The sequence below is a fragment of the Hyla sarda genome, chromosome 2, assembly GCF_029499605.1.
Source record: "Hyla sarda isolate aHylSar1 chromosome 2, aHylSar1.hap1, whole genome shotgun sequence".
NCBI lineage: Eukaryota > Metazoa > Chordata > Amphibia > Anura > Hylidae > Hyla > Hyla sarda.
The window spans coordinates 274,334,006-274,359,450 of record NC_079190.1 but is presented as its reverse complement, the minus strand read 5'-3'; the positions used below and the strand labels follow the sequence as shown (position 1 = coordinate 274,359,450).

General features: G+C 44.7%; 1 long non-coding RNA gene across 2 annotated transcripts in view; it reads left to right on the top strand.

Moving 5' to 3' along the window:
- LOC130356098 (uncharacterized) overlaps positions 1–25,445 on the top strand; it is a 112,128-nt gene that overhangs the window by 638 nt on the left and 86,045 nt on the right. For both annotated transcript variants that reach the window (XR_008888779.1, XR_008888778.1), the window contains exon 2: positions 19,973–20,151. This is a non-coding gene — a long non-coding RNA (uncharacterized LOC130356098). The remainder of the gene's footprint in view (positions 1–19,972; positions 20,152–25,445) is intronic.

Genomic DNA, 25,445 nt, shown 5'->3' with positions numbered 1-25,445 from the left:
AGATGTCCGGGGTCTTACTGGCGTCAGGCAGAAGGTAGCAAGCGGTGGCAGATAGCAAGGGATAATCTAGAGGAGCGGCGGCAGCAGAGGAGGCTGAAGGCACAGTGAAGATCATCTTTGGTGAGTGATCTTTACTGTGGCCTGCTAGAAGTTACAAAACTACAACTCCCATCATGTCCGGACTGTCTGGGCATGCTGAGAGTAGTAGTTTTGCAACATCTGGGGGGACGCAGATTGGAGATCACTGTGCAGTGGTCTCCAAACTGTGGTTTCTAGATGTTGCAAAACTACTACTCTCAGCATGCCCAGACAGTCCAGGCATGATGGGAGTTGTAGTTATGTAACATCTGGCCCTTCAGATGTTGCAGAACTACAACTCCCAGCATGTCTGGAAAGTCTTGGCATGCTTTGCTTGGAGTTGTAGTTTTGCATCATCTGAAGGGGCACAGATTGGAGACCAATACAGTGGTCTCTAAACTATAAACCTCCAGATGTTGCAAAACTACAATTCCCAGCATGCCCAGACAGTCAGGCATGCTGGGCATTGTAGTTTTGCAACATCTGGCCCTTCAGAAGTTGCCGAACTACAACTCCCTTCATGCCTGTACAGTCTGGGCATGCTTGGAGTAGTAGTTTTGTAGGGTTTATTGGAAAGTGGTGCAGATGTCCGGGGTCTTACTGGCGTCAGGCAGAAGGCAGCAAGAGGTGGCAGATAGCAAGGGACAATCTAGAGGAGCGGCGGCAGCGGAGGAGGCTGAAGGCACAGTGAAGATCATCTTTGGTGAGTGATCTTTACTGTGGCCTGCTAGAAGTTACAAAACTACAACTCCCATCATGTCTGGACTGTCTGGGCATGCTGAGAGTAGTAGTTTTGCAACATCTGGGGGGCCACAGATTGGAGACCACTGTGCAGTGGTCTCCAAACTGTGGTTTCTAGATGTTGCAAAACTACTACTCTCAGCATGCCCAGACAGTCCAGGCATGTTTGGAGTTGTAGTTATGTAACATCTGGCCCTTCAGATGTTGCAGAACTACAACTCCCAGCATGCCTGGAAAGTCTTGGCATGCTTTGCTTGGAGTTGTAGTTTTGCAACATCTGAAGGGGCACAGATTGGAGACCAATACAGTGGTCTCTAAACTATAGACCTCCAAATGTTGCAAAACTACAATTCCCAGCATGCCCAGACAGTCAGTCTGTTGAGGGATGTCCTCCCAGACCTGGACTAAAGCATCCACCAACTCCTGGAAAGTCTGTGGTGCATCGTGGCTTTGGTGCATGGAGCGAGACATGATGTCCCAGATGTGCTCAATCTGATTCAGGTCTGGAGAATGGGCGGGCCAGTCCAGAGCATCAATGCCTTCCTCTTGCAGGAACTGCTGACACACTCCAGCCACATGAGGTCTAGCATTGTCTTGCATTAGGAGGAACCCAGGGCCAACTGCACCAGCATATGGTCTCACAAGGGGTCTGAGGATCTTGGTACCTAATGGCAGTCAGGCTACCTCTGGCAAGCACATGGAGAGCTGTGCGGCCCTCCAAAGAAATGTCACCCCACACCATTACTGACCCACTGCCAAACTGGTCATGCTGGAGGATGTTGCAGGCAGCAGAACGTTCTCCACGCCATCTCCAGACTCATGTCTGTCACATGTGCTTAGTGTGAACCTGCATTCATCTGTTAAGAGCACAGGGCACCAGTGGCGAATTTGCCTATCTTTGTGTTCCTTGGCAAATGCCAAACATCCTGCATGGTGTTGGGCTGTAAGCACAACCCCCACCTGTGGACATCGGGCCCTCATACCACCCTCATGGAGTCTGTTTCTGACCGTTTGAGTGGACACATGCACATTTGTGGCCTGCTGCAGATCATTTTTCAGGACTCTGGCAGTGCTCCTCCTTGCACAAAGGCGGAGGTAGCGATCCTGCTGCTGAGTTGTTGCCCTCCTACGGCCTCCTCCACATCTCCTGATGTACTGGCCTGTCTCCTGGTAGTGCCTCCATGTTCTGGACACTATACTGACAGACACAGCAAACCTTCTTGCCACAGTTCGCATTGATGTGCCTTCCTGGCTGAGCTGCACTACCTGAGCCACTTGTGTGGGTTGTAGACTCCGCCTCATGCTACCACTAGAGTGAAAGCACCACCATCATTCAAATGTGACCAAAATATCAGCCAGGAAGCATAGGAACTGAGAAGTGGTCACCACCTGTAGTAACACTCCTTTATTGGGGGTGTCTTGCTAATGGCCTATAATTTCCACCTGTTATCTGTTCCATTTGCACAACAGCATGTGGAATTGATTGTCAATCAGTGTTGCTTCCTGAGTGGACAGTGTGATTTCACAGAAGTGTGATTGACTTGGAGTTACATTGTGTTGTTTAACCACATAGGGACCCAGGGCGTACAGGTACGCCTTCGGTCCCTGGTACTTAAGGACCCAGGGCGTACCTGTACGCCCGTGGGAATTTCGTTCCCCGCCGGGCGTGGACCGGACCGGGGTGACTGCTGATATAGATCAGCAGGCACCCCGCGCAAATGTCCAGGGGAGTCATCAGACCCCTATGTCGGCAATCAGCGCAAATCGCAGGTGAATTCACACCTGCGATTTGCGCCGGTTCCGGGTCATACGGGTCTATGGTGACCCGGTGAACCGGAATATAGGGGTGATCGCGGTTGTCTAAGAGACCTACGATCCCCCTGAAGGGATAGGAGTGAGGTGGCAGGAGTGCAACCCCTCCTATCCCTGCTATTGGTCGCCCGAAGCGACGACCAATAGTAGATAGGGGCGGGGGGGGGGGGGGGGGGGGTTAGCTTTCGTTTTCCCTGTCCTGCCCACCCAAAATAGGCGGGCCAGAACGGGGAAACCGGAGAGGACCGACGGCAGAAGATCCACTTACCCATCCGGAGGCTGCGGGCGACAGTGATCAGCGGGCGGTGATGTTGTGCGGCTGGCTCCCCTGATCCTACGGAAGCCGGTGAGTTGCCTAGCAACATCTGGAGGGTACAGTTTGAGACCACTATACAGTGGTCTCCAAAATGTAGCCCTCCAGATGTTGCAAAACTACAACTCCCAGCATGCCCAGAAAGCTGTTTGGGCATGCTGGAATATGTAGTTTTGTAACAGCTGGAGAGCTACAGTTTGAGACCACTATACAGTGGTCTCTAAACTGTATCCCTCCAGATCTTGCAAAACTACAACTCCTAGGATGCCCAAACAGCTGTTTGCTGTCTGGGCAGGCTGGGATTTGTAGTTTTGCAACATCTGGAGGCCCACAATTTGGAGATCACTGTGCAGTGGTTTCTAAACTGTAGCCCTCCAGATTTTGCAAAACTGCAAATCCCAGCATGCCCAAACAGCAAACAGCTGTCTCGGCATGCTGGGAGTTGTAGTTGCGTACCTCCAGCTGTTGCATAACTACATCTCCCAGCATGGCTTTCGGTGATCAGTTCATGCTGGGAGTTGTAGTTTTGCAACAGCTGGAGGCACACTGGTTGGAAAATACTGAGTTAGGTAACAGAACCTAACTGAAGGTTTTTCAACCAGTGTGCCTCCAGCTGTTGCAAAAGTTCAACTCCCAGCATGTACGGTCTGTCAGAAATGCTGGGAGTTGTAGTTTTGAAACAGCTGGATGTTTCTGGACAGCCACAGGGTACATTCACACAGGCAGGTTTACAGTAAGTTTTCTGCTTCAAGTTTGGGCTCCGGCAAATTTTGCGCTGCAGCGCAAACTCCTAGCGGGAAACTCACCGTAACCCGCCAGTGCGAATGTACCCTAAAAACACTACACTACACTAACACATAATAAAGGGTAAAACATTACATATACACCCCCTTACACTTTCCCCCCCAATAAAAATGAAAAACGTATTGTACGACAGTGTTTCCAAAACGGAGCCTCCAGCTGTTGCAAAACAACAACTCCCAGCATTTCTGGACAGCCACTGACTGTCCAGGCATGCTGGGAGTTTAGCAACAGCTGGAGGCATCCTGTTTGGGATTCACTGGCGTAGAATACCCCTATGTTCACCCCTATGCAATCAATAACTTAGTCCTCAAATGCGCATGGCGCTCTGTCACTTAGGAGCCCTGTCGTATTTCAAGGAAACAGTTTAGGGCCACATATGGGGTATTTCCGTACTCGGGAGAATTTGAACTACAAATTTTGGGGGGCTTTTTCTCCTTTTACCCCTTATGAAAAGAAAAAGTTGGGGGCTGCACCAGCCTGTTAGTGAAAAAAATAAAAAATGTTACACTAACATGCTGGTGTTGCCCCATACTTTTTATTTTCATAAGCGGTAAAAGGAAAAAAAAGACCACCAAAATTTGTAACACAATTTCTCCTGAGTATGGAAATACCCCACATGTGGGCGTACAACGCTCTGCGGGCGCATAACAATGCTCAGGAGTAAGAGTGCACCATGTACATTTGAGGCCTAAATTGGTGATTTGCACAGGGGTGGCTGATTTTACAGCGGTTTTGACATAAATGCAAAAGAATAAATACCCACATGTTACCCCATTTTGGAAACTACACCACTAATGGAATGTGACAAGGGGTATAGTGAGCCTTAACACCCCACAGGTGAAAATGGATGGAAAAATGAAAAAAAAAAACTAAACTTTACCCTAAAGAAAATACCCCATATGTGGATGTAAAGTGCTATGCGGGCAAACTACAATGCTCAGATGAGAGGGAGCGCCATTGGGATTTTGAAGAGAAAATTTGTCCGGAATTGAAGGCCACATGTGTTTAGAAAGCCCCCATAGTGCCAGAACAATGGACCCCCCCACATGTGACCCCATTTTGGAAACTACACCCCTCATGTAATGTAATAAGGGGTACAGTGAGCATTTACGCCCCACAAGTGTCTGACAGATTTTTGGAACAGTGGTCTGTGAAAATGAAAAATTTAATTTTTCATTTGCACAGCCCACTGTTCCAAAGATCTGTCAAACGCCAGTGGGGTGTAAATACTCACTGCACTCCTTATTAAATTCTGTGAGGGGTGTAGTTTCCAAAATGGGGTCACATGTGGGGGGGGTCCACTGTTCTGGCACCACGGGGGGCTTTGTAAACGCACATGGCCCCTGACTTCCATTCCAAACAAATTATCTTTCCAAAAGTTTTTTCTCCCAATACCTTTTGTAAAAATTGTAAATTTGGGGAAAAAACTGCACTTTAGTGAAATTTTTTTTTTTCATTTACACATCCGATTTTAATGAAAAGTCGTCAAACACCTGTGGGGTGTTAAGGCTAACTGCACCCCTTGTTATGTGCCTTGAGAGGTGTAGTTTCCAAAATGGTATGCCATGTGGGGTTTTCTGCAGTTCTGGCACCATAGGGGCTTCCTAAATGTGACATGCCCCCCAAAAACCATTTCAGAAAAATTCACTCTCCAAAATCCCATTGTTGCTGCTTCCCTTCTGAACCCTCTATTGCGCCCTCCGAACACTTGACATACACATATGAGGTATGTCTTTACTCGAGAGAAATTGGGTTACAAATTTGGGGAGGCTTTTTCTCCTATTACCATTTGTAGAAATTCAAAAACTGGGTCTACGAGAACATGTGAGTGTAAAAAATGAAGATTTTTAATTTTCTCCTTCACTTTGCTGCTATTCCTGTGAAACACCTAAAGGGTTGACACACTTACTGAATGTCATTTTGGATACTTTGAGGGGCGCAGTTTTTATAATGGGGTCATTTGTGGGGTATTTCTAATATGAAGGCCTTTCAAATCTACTTCAAAACTGAACTGGTCCCTAAAAAATTACGATTTTGAATTTTTTTTTTTTAAAATTGGAAAACTGCTGCTGAACTTTGAAGCCCTCTGATGTCTTCCAAAAGTAAAAATATGTCAACTTTATGATGCAAACATAAAGTAGACATATTGTATATGTGAATCAATATATAATTGATTTGGAATATCCATTTTCCTTATAAGCAGAGAGCTTCAAAGTTAAAAAAAAAAAATTCTATTTTTTCATCAAATTTTTAAATTTTTCACCAAGAAATGATGCAAGTATCGACAAAATTTTACGACTAACATGAAGTAGAATATGTCGCGAAAAAACTTTCTCGGAATCAGAATGAAAAGTAAAAGCATCCCAGAGTTATTAATGCTTAAAGTGACAGTGGTCAGATGTTAAAAAAAATGGCCCGGTCCTTAACCCCTTAAGGACCAAGGACGTACCTGTACGTCCTTGGTCCTGCTCCCGTGATATAACGCGGGGTTACGCGGTAACCCCGCATCATATCACGGTGGGCCTGGCGTCATAGTGAAGCCAGGACCCGCCGCTAATAGCGCGCAGCACCGATCGCGGAGCCGCGCGCTATTAACCCTTTAGCCGCGCGCTCAGAGCTGAGCCGCGCGGCTAAAAGTGAAAGTAAAAGCTGCCGGTTAACTCAGTGGGCTGTTCGGGATAGCCGCGGCGAAATCGCAGCATCCCGAACAGCTTACAGGACAGCAGGAGGGCCCCTACCTGCCTCCTCGCTGTCCGAGCAGCCATGCGGCAGAATCATCGATCACTGGTTTCCTATGAGAAACCAGTGATCAATGATAAAGATCAGTGTGTGCAGTGTTATAGGTCCCTATAGGTCCTCAGAACTTTTCGAGTTCAGGGTACGCGGCCTCTGAACACTGGGCATTATTCTAGGGCCAAAGGGAATCACAGCACCACGACCACGACGGCCCCTGCGGGATGGCCTTCCTCGGCCTGTCATTTTTTTTCAGATTAGTGGTACTATGCGTGCAAGCTACTGTGACAACAGATATGAGTGGCACTGTGCACTGGCAGAAGTTGGCAGAGTAGACGCTGTAGGCCTGACACACACGCTTGCAGACAACTAATTGCTATTCACGGACACGTGTGAAGGAAACTGACTGCTATGATTTCACAGTCCAAATTTTTTTTTTTTTTAAATGTACATTACTGTTACACCAGATATGAGTTGCACTGGTGTGACACCGTGCCCTGGCAGGCCCTGAAACGCATACGCGTGAAGGAAACTGACTGCTATTATTTCACAGTCAAAAAAGTCTTTTTTTTTTTAAATGTACATTACTGTTACACCAGATATGAGTTGCACTGGTGTGACACTGTGCCCTGGCAGGCCCTGAAAGGCACACGTGTGAAGGAAACTGACTGCTATTATTTTACAATCAAATTTCTATTATTTTTTTTTATGTACACTACTGTTACACCAGATATGAGTTGCCCTGGTGTGACACTGTTCCCTGGCAGGCCCTAAAACGCACACGTGTGAAGGAAACTGACTGCTATTATTTCACAGTCAAAAAAGTATTTGTTTTTTTAAATGTACACTACTGTTACACCAGATATGAGTTGCACTGGTGTGAAACTGTGACCTGACAGGCCCTAAAACTCACACGTGTGAAGGAAACTGACTGCTATTATTTCACAGTCAAATTTCAATTTTTTTTAATGTACACTACTGTTACACCAGATATGAGTTGCACTGGTGTGACACTGTGCCCTGGCAGGCCCTGAAACGCACACATGTGAAGGAAACTGACTGGTATTATTTCACAGTCAAAAAAGTGTTGTGTTTTTAAATGTACACTACTGTTACAGCAGATAGGAGTTGCACTGGTGTGACACTGTGCCCTGGCAGGCCCTGAAATGCACACGTGTAAATGAAACTTATATTACAGTCAAAAAAAAATTTTTTTTTTAAATGCAAGCTATTGTGACACCAGATATGAGTGGTGGCACTGGGCAAGTGGGCACATTATACGCTGTGAGCCTGACACACACGCTGGCAGGCAGGCAACTGCAATTAGATTACACAGGAAAAAAAAGCAGACTGATGTTCTAGCCCTAAAAAGGGCTTTTTGGGGTGCTGTCCTTACAGCAGAGATCAGATGAGTCCTTCAGGACTGTAGTGGACACTGAATACACTAGCCTAGCTATCGATTTCCCTATTAACCCCTTAAGGACTCAGGGTTTTTCAGTTTTTGCACTTTCGTTTTTTCCTCCTTACCTTTTAAAAATCATAACCCTTTCAATTTTCCACCTAAAAATCTATATTATGGCTTATTTTTTGCGTCACCAATTCTACTTTGCAGTGACATTAGTCATTTTACCCAAAAATTCACGACGAAACGTAAAAAAAATAATTGTGTGACAAAATCGAAGAAAAAACACCATTTTGTAACTTTTGAGGGCTTCCGTTTCTACGCAGTGCATATTTAGACCTTATCATTATTCTGTAGGTCCATACGGTTATACGGATACCCTACCTATATAGGATTGATTTTGTAGTACTTCTGGAAAAAATCATAACTACATGCAGGAAAATGCAGGAAAAAATTTTGCGCCGTGATCTGAAGTTTTTATCGGTATGATTTTTGTTTTGATCAGACTTTTTGATCACTTTTTATTCCTTTTTTAATGGTATAAAAAGTGACCAAAAATACGCTTTTTTTGACTTTGGAATTTTTTTGCGCGTACGCCATTGACCGTACGATTTTATTAATGATATATTTTTATAGTTCGGACATTTACGCACGCGGCGATACCACATATGTTTATTTTATTTTTTTTATACACTGTTTTATTTTTTTTATGGGAAAAGGGGGGTGATTCAAACTTTTATTAGGGAAGGGGTTAAATGAGCTTTATTAACACTTTTCTTGAATTTTTTTTTGCAGTGTTATAGGTCCCATAGGGACCTATAACACTGCACACACTGATCTCTTGCACAGATCACTGGCGTGTATTAACACGCCTGTGATCAGTGTTATCGGCGCTTGACTGCTCCTGCCTGGATCTCAGGCACGGAGCAGTCATTCATCAATCGGGCACTGAGGAGGCAGGTAAGGGCCCTCCCGGTGTCCTGTAAGCTGTTCGGTAAATATACACGTCCTGCGTCGTTAAGGGGTTAAATCAGCAGCAGCTACACTGTCCCTTCTCTCACTAAGACTGCAGTTTCAGAATGAATCTAAAATGGATGCTGTCCAGGAGGTGGGAAGGTCTGGGAGGGAGGGTCTGCTGCCAGTGGCGTTGCTAGGGTTGGTGTCACCCGGTGCGGTAGAAAATGGTGTCACCCCCATACCTCCCCCCTCCCCCCAGTAAGTTTTTAGCCTGTTGTGACAGACACCACTGTTGTAGCGCATTGTGAGAAATTCCAGTATAATAATTAGATATACCAGTTGCCACAGAATGGGAAAGTGTTAAAGAAATTTTCACCATTTAAATATACAGCTCCCAGAATTACTTAAAGGGGTACTCCACTGGAAAACATTTACTTTTATATCAACTGGTGCCAGAAAGTTAAACAGATTTTTAAATTACTTCTATTTAAAATCTTAATACTTACAGTACTTATAAGCTGGTGTATGCTCCACAGGAAGTTGTGTAGTTCTTTCCAATCTGACCACAGTGCTATTTGCTGACACCTCTGTCCATGTCAGGAACTGTCCAGAGCAGGATAGGTTTGCTATGGGGATTTGCTCCTACTATGGACAGTTCTTGACATGGACAGAGGTGTCAGCACAGAGCACTGTGGTCAGACAGAAAAGAAATTAAAAAAGAAAATAACTTCCTGTGAATCGCTTATACAGCAGCTAATAAGTACTGGAAGGATTAAGATTTTAAAATAGAAGTAATTTACAAATCTGTTTAACTTTGTAGCAACAGTTGATTAAAAAAAATGTTTTCCAGTAGAGTACCCCTTTGAGCAGTGGTGAGGTTATGCTGGGAGTTGTAGTTTCACTGACTGTAGAACTGACAAGCGACTACAGCTCTGATAGGACATGGAGAGGAGAATGTACAATGATATCAGTGACTACAGGTGACGTCTTCTCTATAGTGAGGAGAATACACAATGATATCAGTGATTACAGGTGACGTCTTCTCTATAGTGAGGAGAATACACAATGATATCAGTGACTACAGGTGACGTCTTCTCTATAGTGAGGAGAATACACAATGATATCAGTGACTACAGGTGACGTCTTCTCTATAGTGAGGAGAATACACAATAATATCAGTGACTACAGGTGACGTCTTCTCTATAGTGAGGAGAATACACAATGATATCAGTGACTACAGGTGACGTCTTCTCTATAGTGAGGAGAATACACAATGATATCAGTGACTACAGGTGACGTCTTCTCTATAGTGAGGAGAATACACAATGATATCAGTGACTACAGGTGATGTCTTCTCTATAGTGAGGAGAATACACAATGATATCAGTGACTACAGGTGACGTCTTCTCTATAGTGAGGAGAATACACAATGATATCAGTGACTACAGGTGACGTCTTCTCTATAGTGAGGAGAATACACAATGATATCAGTGACTACAGGTGACGTCTTCTCTATAGTGAGGAGAATACACAATGATATCAGTGACTACAGGTGATGTCTTCTCTATAGTGAGGAGAATACACAATGATATCAGTGACTACAGGTGACGTCTTCTCTATAGAGAGGAGAATACACAATGATATCAGTGACTACAGGTGACGTCTTCTCTATAGTCTTTCCTTATCTAATTCAGATGGTACATACCGCCAGGACTTGTTCCAGCTAAAACTTCTGTCTGTAGAATGTGACGCCCAGACGTCTCCTCACTATGTCAGAGCATTCTCATCCTCTATATGAAAACAAGTATTATTATAAACCTGCCAGACACTGTATCCTCTAAATATAATACTACTATACACTACACTCTTTGATTATAAACCTTCCATACACCATACCCACTGAATATAATACTACCACACTGTACATTCTGAATATAATACCAACACATACTGTACCCTCTGAATATATTACTACCACCCACTGCACCCTCTGAATATAATACTTAGAGATGAGCAAACTACAGTAAATTCAACTCGTCACAAACTTCTCGGCTCGGCAGTTGATGGCTTTTCCTGCATAAATTAGTTCAGCTTTCAGGTGCTCCCGTGGGCTGGAAAAGGTGGATACATTCCTAGGAAACTCTTTCCTAGGACTGTATCCACCTTTTCCAGCCCACAGGAGCACCTGAAGGCTGAACTAATTTACGCAGGATAAGGCATCAACTGCCGAGCCGAGAAGTTCGTGACGAATCGAATTTACTGTAAGTTCGCTCATTTTTTAATAATACTACCACAAACTGCGCCCTCTGAATATAATACTACCACCCACTGCGCCCTCTGAATATACTACCACAAACTGCGCCCTATGAATATAACGTTGCCATACAGTGCACCCTCTGAATATAATACCACAACCACAGTAACACCCCTCAACATCCATTAGCTGATGCTATTACCACGGGAGGGGGGTATTGGTGGTGTTGCTAGTGGATGATCGGGGTGCTACTACTGGGGGGGTGTTGCTGAAGGATGATGAGGGTGCTACTGGCCATCCCCCCTGGCAGTATCACCCCCATCATCCATCGGCAGGATCATCCTCCTGGCAGGAGCACCGCCATCATCCACCATCAGGATCTGCTGATGGAGGTGCTGCATGGGGGGGGGGGTGTTGCTGGTGGATGATGAGGGTACTACTGCCAGGGGGGGAGCATTAGGTAGGCAGCAGTTCCCCCACATTAGGTAGGCAGCAGTTCCCCCACATTAGGTAGCATCTTTTCCCCACATTATGCAGCATAGATTCCCCACATTTGGTACCAGTTCCCCCACATTAGGTAGGTACCAGTTACCCCACATTAGGTAGCAATTTCCCCACATTAGGTAGCACAGATTCCCCACATTAGGTAGCAGTTTCCCCACATTCAGTAGCACAGATTCCCCACATTAGGTAGCATAGACTCCCCACATTAGGTAGCATAGACTCCCCACATTAGGTAGCATAGACTCCCCACATTAGGTAGCATAGACTCCCCACATTAGGCCGCAGGTTCCCCACAATGCGTCAAAGTCTCCCCACATTAAATCGCTGGTTCAAACCCCCCCCCCCCACACACACACAAAAAAAAACACATACAACACAGAGAGACACACACACAAACACACACACAGTCAGAGAGACACACTCACAGACAGACACAGAGTCACAGTCACACACACAGAGTCACACAAACACACAGTCACACACACACAGTCACACATACAGAGTCACACAAACACACAGAGTCACACACACACACAGTCACACACACACTCAGAGAGTCACACACACACACACAGTCAAATACACACAGAGTCACACACACAAACATAGATAGAGACAGACACACACACACTCACCCATCCAGCGCAGCGCTCCTTCTCACCGGGCGCAATGCGAGTGACGTAACTGACGTCCCCCTGCGCGGCCATGCGGTGTGACGTCAGGCCGGCCCGGCGCAGACGTGGGAGCGGAGGCCGGGCACAGTACTGGTGAAGGTGAGGGGGGGGGAGCGTGATGATGGACGGGCGCACTGAAAGGGGGTTGCTGACGGATGGGCGCACCGCACACACAGCGCATGTGAAGGCGGGGGGGGGGGTGCTGACGGATGGGAGGCCGGTCGGGCACAGTAGGGGGGTGTCAGTGTAGCTGGGGAGGGGGTGTGGGTGCTGCGGAGCGTCTTGGTGTCACCCCATTAAGTTGGTGTCACCCGGTGCGGGCCGCACCCCCCGCACCCGGGTCGCAACGCCACTGTCTGCAGCTGATTGGCTGGAATGTGTCTGCTGACTGTGAGGTACAGGGTCAAAGTTTACTCAATGATGATGATGAATAGGGGGCGGACTGAACATCGCATATGTTTGCCTGCCGCGGCGAAAGCGAACAAGCTATGTTCGCTGGGAATTACTCGCCGGCGAACTATTCGGGACATCACTACTCAGCAGTCACAGAAACATAATCTGGGATGCTCTCCAAAGAAGGAACAAAGGATGATGGCCCCCCCTCACCTCACCACTACAATTTAAACAAGGCTCCCTTATCTCGATCAGATAAGAAATTAACCAATCACGTCTCCAGAACAAAAACGTGCTAGGCCCTTGTCTCGCCCTGATGTAACTATTTCACTGACCAGAGAGGGCACTCTTGTCCACGAGTTGCTAAAATATTTTCTTAAAAATTAGCAGCCATTACCTAAGATATCGATATATCATGTCAAGTCATCTCTCCAACTAATCAGGATTTTCCCAAGTCTTCAATCTGAATCTGGCATTAATGGTCCCTCCCAAGTTTAACTAATGAATAGACCCTCAGTAAATTGTCTAGACTTACAGTTATAAATCTATTTGATAAAATATTACTGTAGACTCTTTATGGGACAAAATCAGACCACCAGATTACATACATGCTAACTTATAGGTGCAGGAAAACTAAATAGGTTACAAATGGTATACTGACCACATAACATAAACATGCTACTAACAATAATCATAATAATAATGATAGATAATGCATATCTAACTGCTGTCAAGAATATAAGGAAAAGTATTTTCCTATATATGTGTATGTATATATATATGTATATATATATATATATATATATACATATACATATATATATATATATATATATATATATATATATATATATATATATATTATATACAGTCATGGCCGTAAATGTTGGCACCCCTGAAATGTTTCAAGAAAATGAAGTATTTCTCACAGAAAAGGATTGCAGTAACACATGTTTTGCTATACACATGTTATTCCCTTTGTGTGTATTGGAACTAAACAAAAAAAGGGAGTAAAAAAAGCAAATTGGACATAATGTCACACCAAACTCCGAAAATGGGCTGGACAAAATTATTGGCCCCCTTTCAAAATTATGGAAAAATAAGATTGTTTCAAGCATGTGATGCTCCTTTAAACTCACCTGGGGCAAGTAACAGGTGTGGACAATAAAAAAAAAAATCACACCAGAAAGCAGATAAAAAGGAGAGAAGTTCACTTCTGTGTCTGCATGTGGTTTGAGCACTTGAAAACCAAAATTGTGGAAAAATATCAATAATCTCAAGGTTACAAGTCCATCTCCAGAGATCTAGATTTGCCTTTGTCCACAGTGCGCAACATTATCAAGAAGTTTGCAACCCATGGCACTGTAGCTAATCTACCTGGGCGTGGACGGAAGAGAAGAATTGATGAAAGGTGTCAATGCAGGATAGTCCGGATGGTGGATAAGCAACCCTAAACAAGTTCCAAAGATATTCAAGCTGTCCTGCAGGCTCAGGGAGCATCAGTAGCGACATTTAAATGAAGTGAAACATTATGGCAGAAGACCTAGGAGGACCCCGCTGCTGACACAGAGACATAAAAAAGCAAGACTACATTTTGCCAAAATGAACTTGAGTAAGCCAAAATCCTTCTGGTAAAACATCTTGTGGACAGATGAGACCAAGATAGAGCTTTTTGGTAAAGCACATTATTCTACTATTTACCGAATACGGAATGAGGCCTACAAAGAAAAGAACACAGTACCTACAGTGACACATGGTGGAGGTTCAATGATGTTTTGGGGTTGTTTTGCTGCCTCTGGCACTGGGTGCCTTAAATATGTGTAAGGCATCATGAAATCTGAGGATGTCCAACGGATTTTGGGTCGCACTGTACAGCCCAGTGTCAGAAAGCTGGGTTTGCGTCCGAGATCTTGGGTTTTTGTGGTGTTTTTGACGGACTTGCGCCAAATTTATCATTTGTCGCACACTATATCTTAACTTTGGCGTTTATTGGGGTTTACTAGCCAAAACTGATGGTATGGTACTTTTTTATGTCAGTTTAAAAATGACTTTGAATTGCGTCAAAATTGCGGTATTAGTAACCGTTTTTGCGACAAAGTATAAAAGGCGCTAATAGTAAATTCCCGACCACTGCAAAAAAGAAGCAGTCATAAGTTGATTTGCAATCCGAACCTGAAAACGACATAATGACAAAGGCGCAATGAAAAGTCGCAAATCGCAACGTCTCAGTGGAAATGCGACAACAGTACGCAATAAAAGACGTGTATATGCAATGATAAATACCCCCCAATGACCCCAAACATACGTCGAAAAGCACCCAGAAATGGATGGCAACAAAACGCTGGAGAGTTCTGAAGTGGTCAGCAATGAGTCCAGATGTAAATCTTATTGAACACCTATGGAGAGATCTTAAAATTGCTGTTGGGAAAAGGCGCCCTTCCAATAAGAGAGACCTGGAGCAGTTTGCAAAGGAAGAGTGGTCCAACATTCCGTCTGAGAGGTGTAAGAAGATTATTGATGATTATAGGAAGCGACTGATTTCAGTTATTTTTTCCAAAGGGTGTGCAACCAAATATTGAATATATGAATATTGGGTGCCAATAATTTTGTTCAGCCCATTTTTGGAATTTGGTGTGACATTATGTCCAATTAGCTTTTTTTCCTCCATTTTTTTTAGTTTAGTTCCAATACACACAAAGTGAATAAACATGTGTATACCAAAACATGTGTTACTGCAATCCTGTTCTGTGAGAAATACTTCATTTTCTTGAAAAATTTCAGGGGTGCCAACATTTACGGCCATGATTGTATACTAAAGCAACTGCCTTAGGCTGGGACTCCACTGAGATTTTTGCCCTGCGAATTTTGTGGCAGAAAAAACCCCAGAAAAACTGCCACAGTTTGTGTGGAATTTGCCTTTTTTGGCCCCTTTTGGCTAGGTTTCCACTTGGTTTTTCTTCTGGCAGTTTTTGGAAAACTGCCACTGCAGTTTTTGAGCCAAAGCCAGAAATGTATTCAAAAGGAATGGGATATATAAAGGAAGGACTTACACTTCTCCTCCCTTATGGATCCACTTCTGACTTTGGCTTAAAAACTGCAGTGGCAGATAACCAAAAACTGCCAGAAAAAAAACCAAATGGAAACCTAGCCTTTGTGTTTTTTTTTTTTTTTTACAAAATAGTTGGGTACCAAAAAAAAAAAAAAAAAAAAAAAAGGATCCAGTAGGGATGTACAAATGTTTTTAACTAAATGTTTATTTTTTATAACAAAGTTTTAATAAATTTTTGTGTAAAGTGTGTGTTTAACTTTTTTTTCTCTTTTATTTCAAATTTTTTATGTAGTACTACTACTCCCAGCATGGAACACACTGTTCCATGCTGGGAGTAGTAGTACCTGTACTATAGACATATCGCCCCGTGTGTCAGTCTGACACCCGATGCGATAGTCCATTATATAGCAGAGAAGCGGAGCGGCTTTATACAGCGCTTGCACCTCTGCACTATACTCTGAGTGATGTTCTATTGATATTTTCCGCCCAGAACTGTGATTGGCCGGATGGTTGCAGCCAATCACAGCTCTGAGTAAAATATCAATCAATGAGTGGCCGGCCCGGAGTACAGTGCAGAGCAGTGATGTGAGTGATGTATACAGTGGCTCCATCTCTGCTATAGACAGGACAATCACAGTGAGTGTCAGTAGTGACATCCACTGTGATGTCTGCAGATACTACTACTCTCAACATGGATCACACTCTGCTCCATGCTGGGAGCTGTAGTACCTGCATTAATAGACAGATCGCAGCGAGTGTAACTTCTGACACCTACTGCGATCTGTCTATTATTGCAGGTACTACAGCTCCCAGCATGGAGCAGAGTGTGCTCCATGTTGGGAGTAGTAGTACTTGTAATTAAGGAAAGATCACTGCGGGTATCACTCCTGACACCCGCTTTGATCCTCCTGTATAATGTATGGATGCAGCGGCCGGCGCTCTCCTATGGTCCCCTGCACGCCGTATATATACACATTCCGATTTCTCACAGAGAGCTGTGATTGGCTGGAACCATCTGGCCAATCACAGCTCTCTGCGGGAAATATGAATATGTGTATATATACGGCAGTGAAGTGGACCATAGAAAAGCGGCCGCATCTATACATTATACAGGAAGATCGCAACGGGCGATCTGTCAATTAGTACAGGTACTACTACTCCCATCATGGAACAGTGTGTTCCATGCTGGGAGTAGTAGTACTACCTAAAAAATGTAAAAAAAAAAATTTTAAACACGCACACACTACATTTTTATTATTGTCGGCTACATTTTTAGTGCTTTACCCGCTCACATAAATTGATCCCTATTTAAAAATTTATAAACATTTCGTAATAAAAAAGATACATTTCGTTAGATACAATTTTTTCCATCACTACTGTATCTTTTTTATTTTTTTTTTTTTATCGTACCCTACGCAATTTTTATAAAAAAGGTATTTCCATAATTTTTTTGGATCGCTAAAGTCCAAAAAAGAATAAAAACCGCCTGCAAAAACGCAAAATTTAAAACCAACATGGCGTTTTTTTTTGGCGTTTTTGCTCTCCCATAGACTTCTATAGGAAGGAAAACGCCACGATTTCAGGGCAAAAAACGCCAAACTAGGTTTTGTCAGGCGTTTTGAAAATCCAGCCTCTGAGCCCGAAATTGCTGAAAAACGCCAAAAGGATTAAAAAAACTCCAAACTGAAAAACTCCAAGTGAATCTGGGATTTTGCAGTTTACTATTGACTTGCAGCTAACATCTGGACCTGGCGTTTTTGCAAAAAAAAAAAAAACCTCAGTGAAATTCCAGCCTCATACTGGATTCACACCAGAGGTTTGAGTAACGCTTACAAGTTGTTTGATGGAATCTTAGTGTCGAGAAGTCTCATTCCTGCACTTTGCATATAGGGACAGCTTCACTGACAAAAAGGTTTTCTGGTCACAGAGGAACATTGGGTTAGTTACCACTCTTCCCTTTAACATAAACATTGAGGACTACTACACCCAGCATAACCCCTTAGCATTTTCACAGTGCATAGCCTCTTCTATTTGTGTTGTTCACTTTATAAGGCTTTGAAATAAACTCAACATTAATGTGGACTTTGCAGCATTTGGAAATTCACTGTTGCTGTTTCTCTGACATCTAAATTCTCCCCTACGTAGAATGCTCACTTATCCCAGCAGGCTGCAGTTTCTTCTCATCTTTTCCGTCTCTTTTCATTCTTTGATATTAGCAGGAGGCTCAGTAATGCTGCCACCTGCTGGTTGAATTAATTATGTCTCTTAAAGAAATAGTCGACAGGAAATGCTGAAATACTTATGGAGCAGGAGGGAGGGAGGGAAGCTGGGGGAACAATTTCTTAATTTTCTGTAGCCACTAGATGTATCATCACAGTAAATGGATTTTCCATCACATACCGCAATCATTTCTTAGATTATCACCTATTGTTTATTGCCATGTGTCTTTATGTGACGAGGAGTTGGGGCAAGGAGTCCATTAGACTATACAATAGACTAAGAGTAGTGATGGGGATGATGAAGAGGACTATGATGATGATGATGATGATAATGTGATTTTGAAAAGCATTTGTGAACCAGGTGATGAAGATTTGACGTCGGAGCAGGAGGTTATCGGTGACACTGTCAGCGATAAAAAGCCGAGATGAGGTAGGGCCAGAAGATGTGCAAGACTTCCCAGATGTAGCCTGCTGGTAGGGTCAAGCATCAGGTGACTGCAAAACTGCTGCAGCATTTGTGTACTTCAGATAAAAAGCCTGACATGTTTGGGGTGATGTACATGCTATCTCCTTACAGTACTTTGTCATGTGGCAATTCTTCTGCACCTTCCTAGGGCAAGTAAACAATGCACAGTGTGGGATCTGCAAGCAGAAAGTTTGTCCAGGGCATCATTTTAGGAATTACAGATGATGATGCTGCCACTGCTCCTATTCCATGTCATTTGTCTAGTAGCCAGCCCTCAACTTCCGGCAGTACAGTCTCTATGTTATATCTATAACCAAATCTATATCCTGCAAACAACAGTATGCACTCAGTCGTGAGGCTGAATTTACACTTGTCTAAGTTGTTGATAGATACTTGGAGTCGTAGCTATGGCCAGTGCCAAATAAATGCATTTTATGGCCTACTGGGTCAACATTTGGCATGCAATGATCCACCACACCTTCATGGTTGTACTTATCTGGTTCAGCTTTTAACATGTGCCGCCTATCCTCACCCACATCCTTCTCAAGGGGCATTTTACAGTTCCTCACATGGTACAGCGTAGCTTGCCCTCCTCCTACTTTTATAAGGGCAAAATTAAGCATTGCCACACTATTTTACATCTGTGTGTGTCTGATCAGGACCCAGTGGCGGATCCAGACTGCTGCCCCCGCCCCTTGCATGGTGGAGCTGAAGCTGTAAGCTCCCGCTCCACCATTCACTAACGTTTCACACACGCTGTGAGTACACAGTGTGTGAGCTGCAGGGACGCGATCCACTGCAGGCCGGCGCGATGACGTCACATCATGGCTTCGGCGCCCGGAGATCCCGTCCCTGCGGCCCGCATACTGTAAGTAAGAAGAGTATGCTCAGGGCCCAGGGAATTAGAGGGACAGAATATGTGCCACTTTTAGGGGCACTATGTCGTACAGGAGGAGGGGGAGGGGGATTTAAAAACTTGGGGGGGGGGGGGGGGCAGAGAAAAGGGAATATTTAATGTGAGGGGCTGCAGGGCAAAGCACAGGGGGCATTATATGTGAAGAGCACATGACAGGGGGGCCCCCTGTGCTGTGCCCCACACATATAATGCCCCCTGTTCAGTGCCCCTCACATATAATGCCCCCTGTGCTGTGCCCCTCACATATAATGCCCCCTGTGCTGTGCCCCTCACATATAATGCCCCCTGTGCTGTGCCCCTCACATATAATGCCCCTGTGCTGTGCCCCACACATATAATGAACCCTGTGCTGTGCCCCTCACATATAATACCGCCATCATGTGCCCCTCATATATAATGCCCCCATCATGCGCCCCTTACAGTGCCCGACTGGCCATTGGCAAAGCAGGTATTTTCTCGGTGGGCCGCGGCAGTCCGTGGGCTGAGCTGTTCCCCTCTTTGCTCTGAACATAGCAGTTTACAGCCACAGATTTAAGAGCTGTGCCCAGGGCCGCTCTCAGGGGTTTACAACAACTGACAGGTCGGACAGCGGCTGAGTCTGAGGGGCGGTCTGCTGCTGCCAGGGACTTTTCTATTCTTATCATTTTTCCCCTTCAGGCTGTTTAGATCAGCGCTGGGGCCGCACAGACTCTGGGAGGAAGAGAGCAGCAGAGATGGAAGCTCCTCCCCCTCCCCCACATGACCCCCTGTGTTCCATGCTGTATTTCCTGCTTCACCAATAAAGCTGCCCACGGGAAAATGAAGCCTTCCCCTGCCCACAGCTGGTGCTATGTACAGTAAGTCACTTTCTATCTATCTCAGTGTTTCCAAACCAGGGTGCCTCCAGCTGTTGCAAAACTACAACTTCCAGCATGCCTTTGGCTGTGTGGGCATGCTGGGTTTTGTAGTTTTGTAACAGCTGGAGGCACCCTGGTTGGGAAACACGGATCCTATCTATCTATCTATCTATCTATCTATCTCATATCTATCTATCTATCTATCCATCTCATAGCTATCTATCTTATCATCTCATATCTATCTACCTATTAGGGGTGTGAATCGCCAAGAATTTGGCGATTCGATTCGAATCGCGATACCAGTGTGGCGATTCGATATATCCCGATATATCGCGATACCGTCTAGGTGACGATACATCGCGATATATCCCGATATATCGCCCACCTGGGAGCATTCATAGATCCCAATAGACGCCGCTGTCAGCTTTGACAGCGGCGATCTAGTACTCCGGTGCTCACTTTTCTCATGTTATCCCGTCCGGGCTGCAAAATAAAATAAAACGCACTTTATCTTACCTGCCAACGAGCCCGCGGAGCTCCGGTACAGGTGTTCGGTCCCCGGGCTGTATTCTTCTTACTTCCTGTTAGTCCGGCACGTCACATGGAGCTTCAGCCTATCACCAGCGGAGGCGGGACATCGCTGCGGCTGGTGATAGGCTGAAGCTCCATGTGACGTGCCGGACTAACAGGAAGTAAGAAGAATACAGCCCGGGGACCGAACACCTGTACCGGAGCTCCGGGGGCTCGTTGGCAGGTAAGATAAAGTGCGTTTTATTTTGCAGCCTGGATAGGATAAAATGAGAAAAGTGCGCACCGGATACTCCTTTAATAGCCAGCCGCGGCGATTGCCGCATGCTGGCTATTAGCGGCGGCCCCCGGCTACTGAAATCAGCCTGGGGTCGCGTAGTACGGAGTGGGCACGAGTCGGAGCCCGCTCCATAGCCGTGTCAGATCCGGCCTGCCCGGCTCCACAAATGTGGAACTTTTATCTCCTGATGCCCGGGACATGACATGCTGTTCCGGGCGTCCGCAGATAAAAATTCCACATCCCTAAAAGAATCGATTCAAAAATATTTTGAATCGATTCTGTATCGGCAAATGAAAAATCGCGATTATCGCGAGAATCGATTTTTTCTTACATCCCTACTACCTATCTCCTATCTATCTATCTCATATCTATCTATCTCATATCTATCTATCTATCTATCTATCTCATATCTATCTATCTAATATCTATCTCTTATCTATCTATCTCTTATCTATCTATCTAATATCTATCTAATATCTATCTCATATCTATCTATCTCATATATATCTATCTCATATCTATCTATCTCTCATATCTATCTATCTCATATCTATCTATCTAATATCTATCTCATATCTATCTATCTGATATCTATCTCTTATATATCTATCTCATATCTATCTATCTCATATCTATCTATCTCATATCTATCTCATATCTATCTATCTCATATCTATCTATCTATCTATCTCATATCTATCTATCTAATATCTATCTCATATCTATCTATCTCACATCTATCTATCTCACATCTATCTCATATCTATCTATCTCATATCTATCTATCTCACATCTATCTCATATCTATCTATCTATCTATCTAATATCTATCTCATATCTATCTATCTATCTCATATCTATCTCATATCTATCTATCTAATATCTATCTCTTATCTATCTATCTATCTCTTATCTATCTAATATCTATCTAATATCTGTCTCATATCTACAGGGATGTGGAATTCCTATCGCCCGACGCCCGGGACTAGAAGTTTTGGGCGCCGGGCAGGTGAATTTGTCCAGCCCTTAGCCCGGCTTCGCCAAGCAGGGCCGGACCTGACAAGTGCGGTGGCGATCTGCAGTCTGTATGGAGCGGGATCCCGACTCCTGCCCGCTCCATACTCTGCCGCCTCCGACAATAAAAAACTGTATCCTCGGAAGCAGAGCAGGGGAGATGAGAAGCTGTGTATTGGTCTTCTCTCCCCTACTCTGCAGACGTGCGGGGGGGGGGAGATGAGGGGGCGTGGCTTCTTGCTCCCTGTGCAGACCTGCGTCCTCTGCCTTCACTTCCCCCCAGCTGTAGCTTCGGAGAGCTGAGGGGAGGAGGCGCGTCTGCACGGGGAGATGCATGCGGCGCTCTGCAGTATGTATGGAGCGGGCTCGAGATTCCTGCCCTCTCCATACTCTGCAGCCCCCGGCTGTTCTCAGTAGCCGGGGGCCGCCGCTAATAGCCAGCATGCGGCGATCGTCGCGGCTGGCTATTAACCCTTTAGATTGCCGCTGTCAAAGCTGACAGCAGCGTCTAAAGGGAGATGTGAATGCTCCCTGGTGGGCTAGTGGGGTGGATCGCCCCCCGCAGCGTGATCGCAGGGGGGCGATCCACTATAGAGGTAGCCGGAGGACTTACTTTCAATAATTTTTATTAGCAATTTCACAAAGTTATTACAATGTAAAGCAGTAGGGACAGACGCAGCTGTCGAACTTTTTCATATAAACAAACAATTACAAAAGTTTTAGAAGTACACAAATCAATATTATTCTATTGTGCCTAATACCTCTAGAAACACTCATTTGGCATCTCTCTTAGGTGAATAATGACCAGGAGTAGGGTCTCTTTCCACCCAATCTTTCCCTGGGAGTATTGCCAAAGGGAGAGGCGGGGGGAGTAAAAAAACCATGCCAACTAGAAAGATGCTAGGGTCAAATATTTTTACAATAAGGTGAGACCACCCACGACCTCCATCTGTTTTGAAATCTAGTCATCCTGCCGGAACCTAATGCTAGAATATTTTCAAAAGAATAGGTGGTGTTAATCCTTTCAAGTTCTTCTGAAGATGGAGTGTTAACAGTCTTCCATCTACTTGTTAGCAGGTTTTTTGCAATTACACATATGATGCACAAAACCTCACGATTTGCAGGGGAGACTGTGCGTAGCCCTATAAAGAGTAATGCTAAACTAGGGGTCAGATTGAGCCTGGAGCCACATATCTCTCTCACTAGACTTTCACAATAGGCCCAGAATGATTGGATAGCTGGACAAAGCCATAAAATGTGATATAGAGTCCCCCTACAGCCGCACCCTCTCCAACAAAGATCCGAAGATCCGGGGTATATCCTAGCTATCTTGTCTGGTGTAAAATACCATCTTAACATTGTCTTATATGCGGATTCAATGTGAGAGGAGCACTGGAAAGCTCTACGTACATACTTAAATGCATGACGCCAGTCATCAACGTCCAGTTGTGTAGCAAGATCCATTTCCCATAGTCTTAGGGGGTAAGTTTTAACACAAGTGTTTGAATGCAAATAATAAGAATAGAAAGGTTTAAGGCCTTTCAGAGGGGAGGCCAGGAGAGTAAAGGTAGTCCTATGCACTCCAATCTCTGAGGGGCGTAAAGATTGCAGGAAATGCCTGACCCTTAGATATTTATAAAAATCTACATGTGGTAGATGATACTTGCCCTGTAGAAATTCAAAGGTTTGCAGTCTACCCTGAACAAAGAGGTGCTTAACATGTGTGATGCCATTATCTATCCACTGTTCAAGTGATAAGTCAGAAAGAGAGGCTTGAGCAAAGGAAATAGGTAAGTCTTCTAAGTCAGAAGTCATGTCTTGTTTTATAGCTGTCTGGTAGTCCACCCAAACTGAGTATGACGCTTTCATTATCGGGTTAGTTAGGCGCAGGGTTGGGAGTGACCACGCAGGGAAAAGAAGAAGATCACGTAAATTGTAAGGGAAGGCTAGCTTGTTTTCTATAAAAGCCCAAGGGGTATCTAACTTCATACACCACCAATTTTTTAACATGGCAACTAATGTCGCCACATAGTAGCCTTTAATGTTGGGAACACCCATTCCACCCGCTTGGGGCGACCGTGCCATTATCCTGGATGCTAGCCTAGGCCTTTTCCCAGCCCAAATAAATTTAGAAAGCAGGGATTGTGTTTTGTGGAAGAAAGTAGAGGGCAGCGATATGGGGAGAGTTCTAAAAAGATACAAGAGTTTCGGAAGCATAAACATTTTGAAAGTTGCTACTCTCCCTGTCCATGAAATGTCATACCTGGAAAAGAACTTTGCATCCCTCTCCATCACCGCCAACATGGGAACATAGTTTGCATTGTATAAAGTAGAATGTGGATAGGTGACATGTAGGCCTAAATAATCTATTCCCTGTGCCTTCCAATCAAAGGAGAAACGGGATCGTAGAAGGGATTCAGATTCCACAGAGAGGTTAAGGGAAAGGATCTGCGTTTTTGAGCTATTTAAATGATAGTATGATAAAGAACCATACTCAGCTATATTATCTAAGACCGCTGGGAGGGAAGTTGTAGGGTTCGTTAGGGATAACAATATGTCGTCCGCATACAGGGATATAATATGGGTATTAGAGGCCAGGGGGATACCGGTTATGCGGGGATCTGATTGTAATGTATGTACCAGTGGTTCTAGGGAGAGGATATAAAGTAAAGGGGAGAGTGGACACCCCTGCCGTGATCCGTTGCTGATAGAAAATTCTGAGGACAAGGCACCATTTGCTAGCACTCGAGCTGACGGGTGGGAGTATAATGATGAGATCGCAGAAAAAATGCCTCCCGAAAAACCCATACTCCTCAGTACTGCAAAAGCAAAGGACCAACGCAACCTGTCAAAAGCCTTTTCGGCATCTAGTGCAAGCACCACGGCAGGGGTGTGGGAAGACTCAATGTAATGGAGGAGATGGAGCAGTTTTCTAGTGTTGTCCGACGTCTGCCTACCGGCAACAAAACCAGATTGGTCGGGAGATATAAGGAAGGTGAGAATTGCTGATAATCTGTTTGCTAAAAGCTTCGCATATATTTTTATGTCTTGATTTAAAAGCGAAATTGGCCTATAATTTTGGGGGAACTCTGTCGCTTTACCCGGCTTGGGGATGGTAGTTATTAAGGCCTGTAGGTTTTCCTTAGGTAGCTGACCCGTCAACATAGCTTGTCGGCAGAAATCTCTTAGGGGGGTGGAGAGGGAGGTGCAAAAGGTTTTATAGTAGGAACTGGTAAATCCGTCCGGCCCTGGGGCTTTACCCGACGGGAGGGAGCGTATTATATGTTCAATGTCCTCAGACTGAATTTCCTTATTTAAACTCTCTAATTGAGTAGCTGAAAGAGTAGGAAGGTTTAGTTTAGCTAGGTAAGTCTGGATGGCCAAGGAGGCGTCAGGGGATGTGGGCATGGAGTCCTGCAAATTGTAAAGGCGCGTATAGAACGCCTGAAATCCCTCTGCTATATCCTTGGGA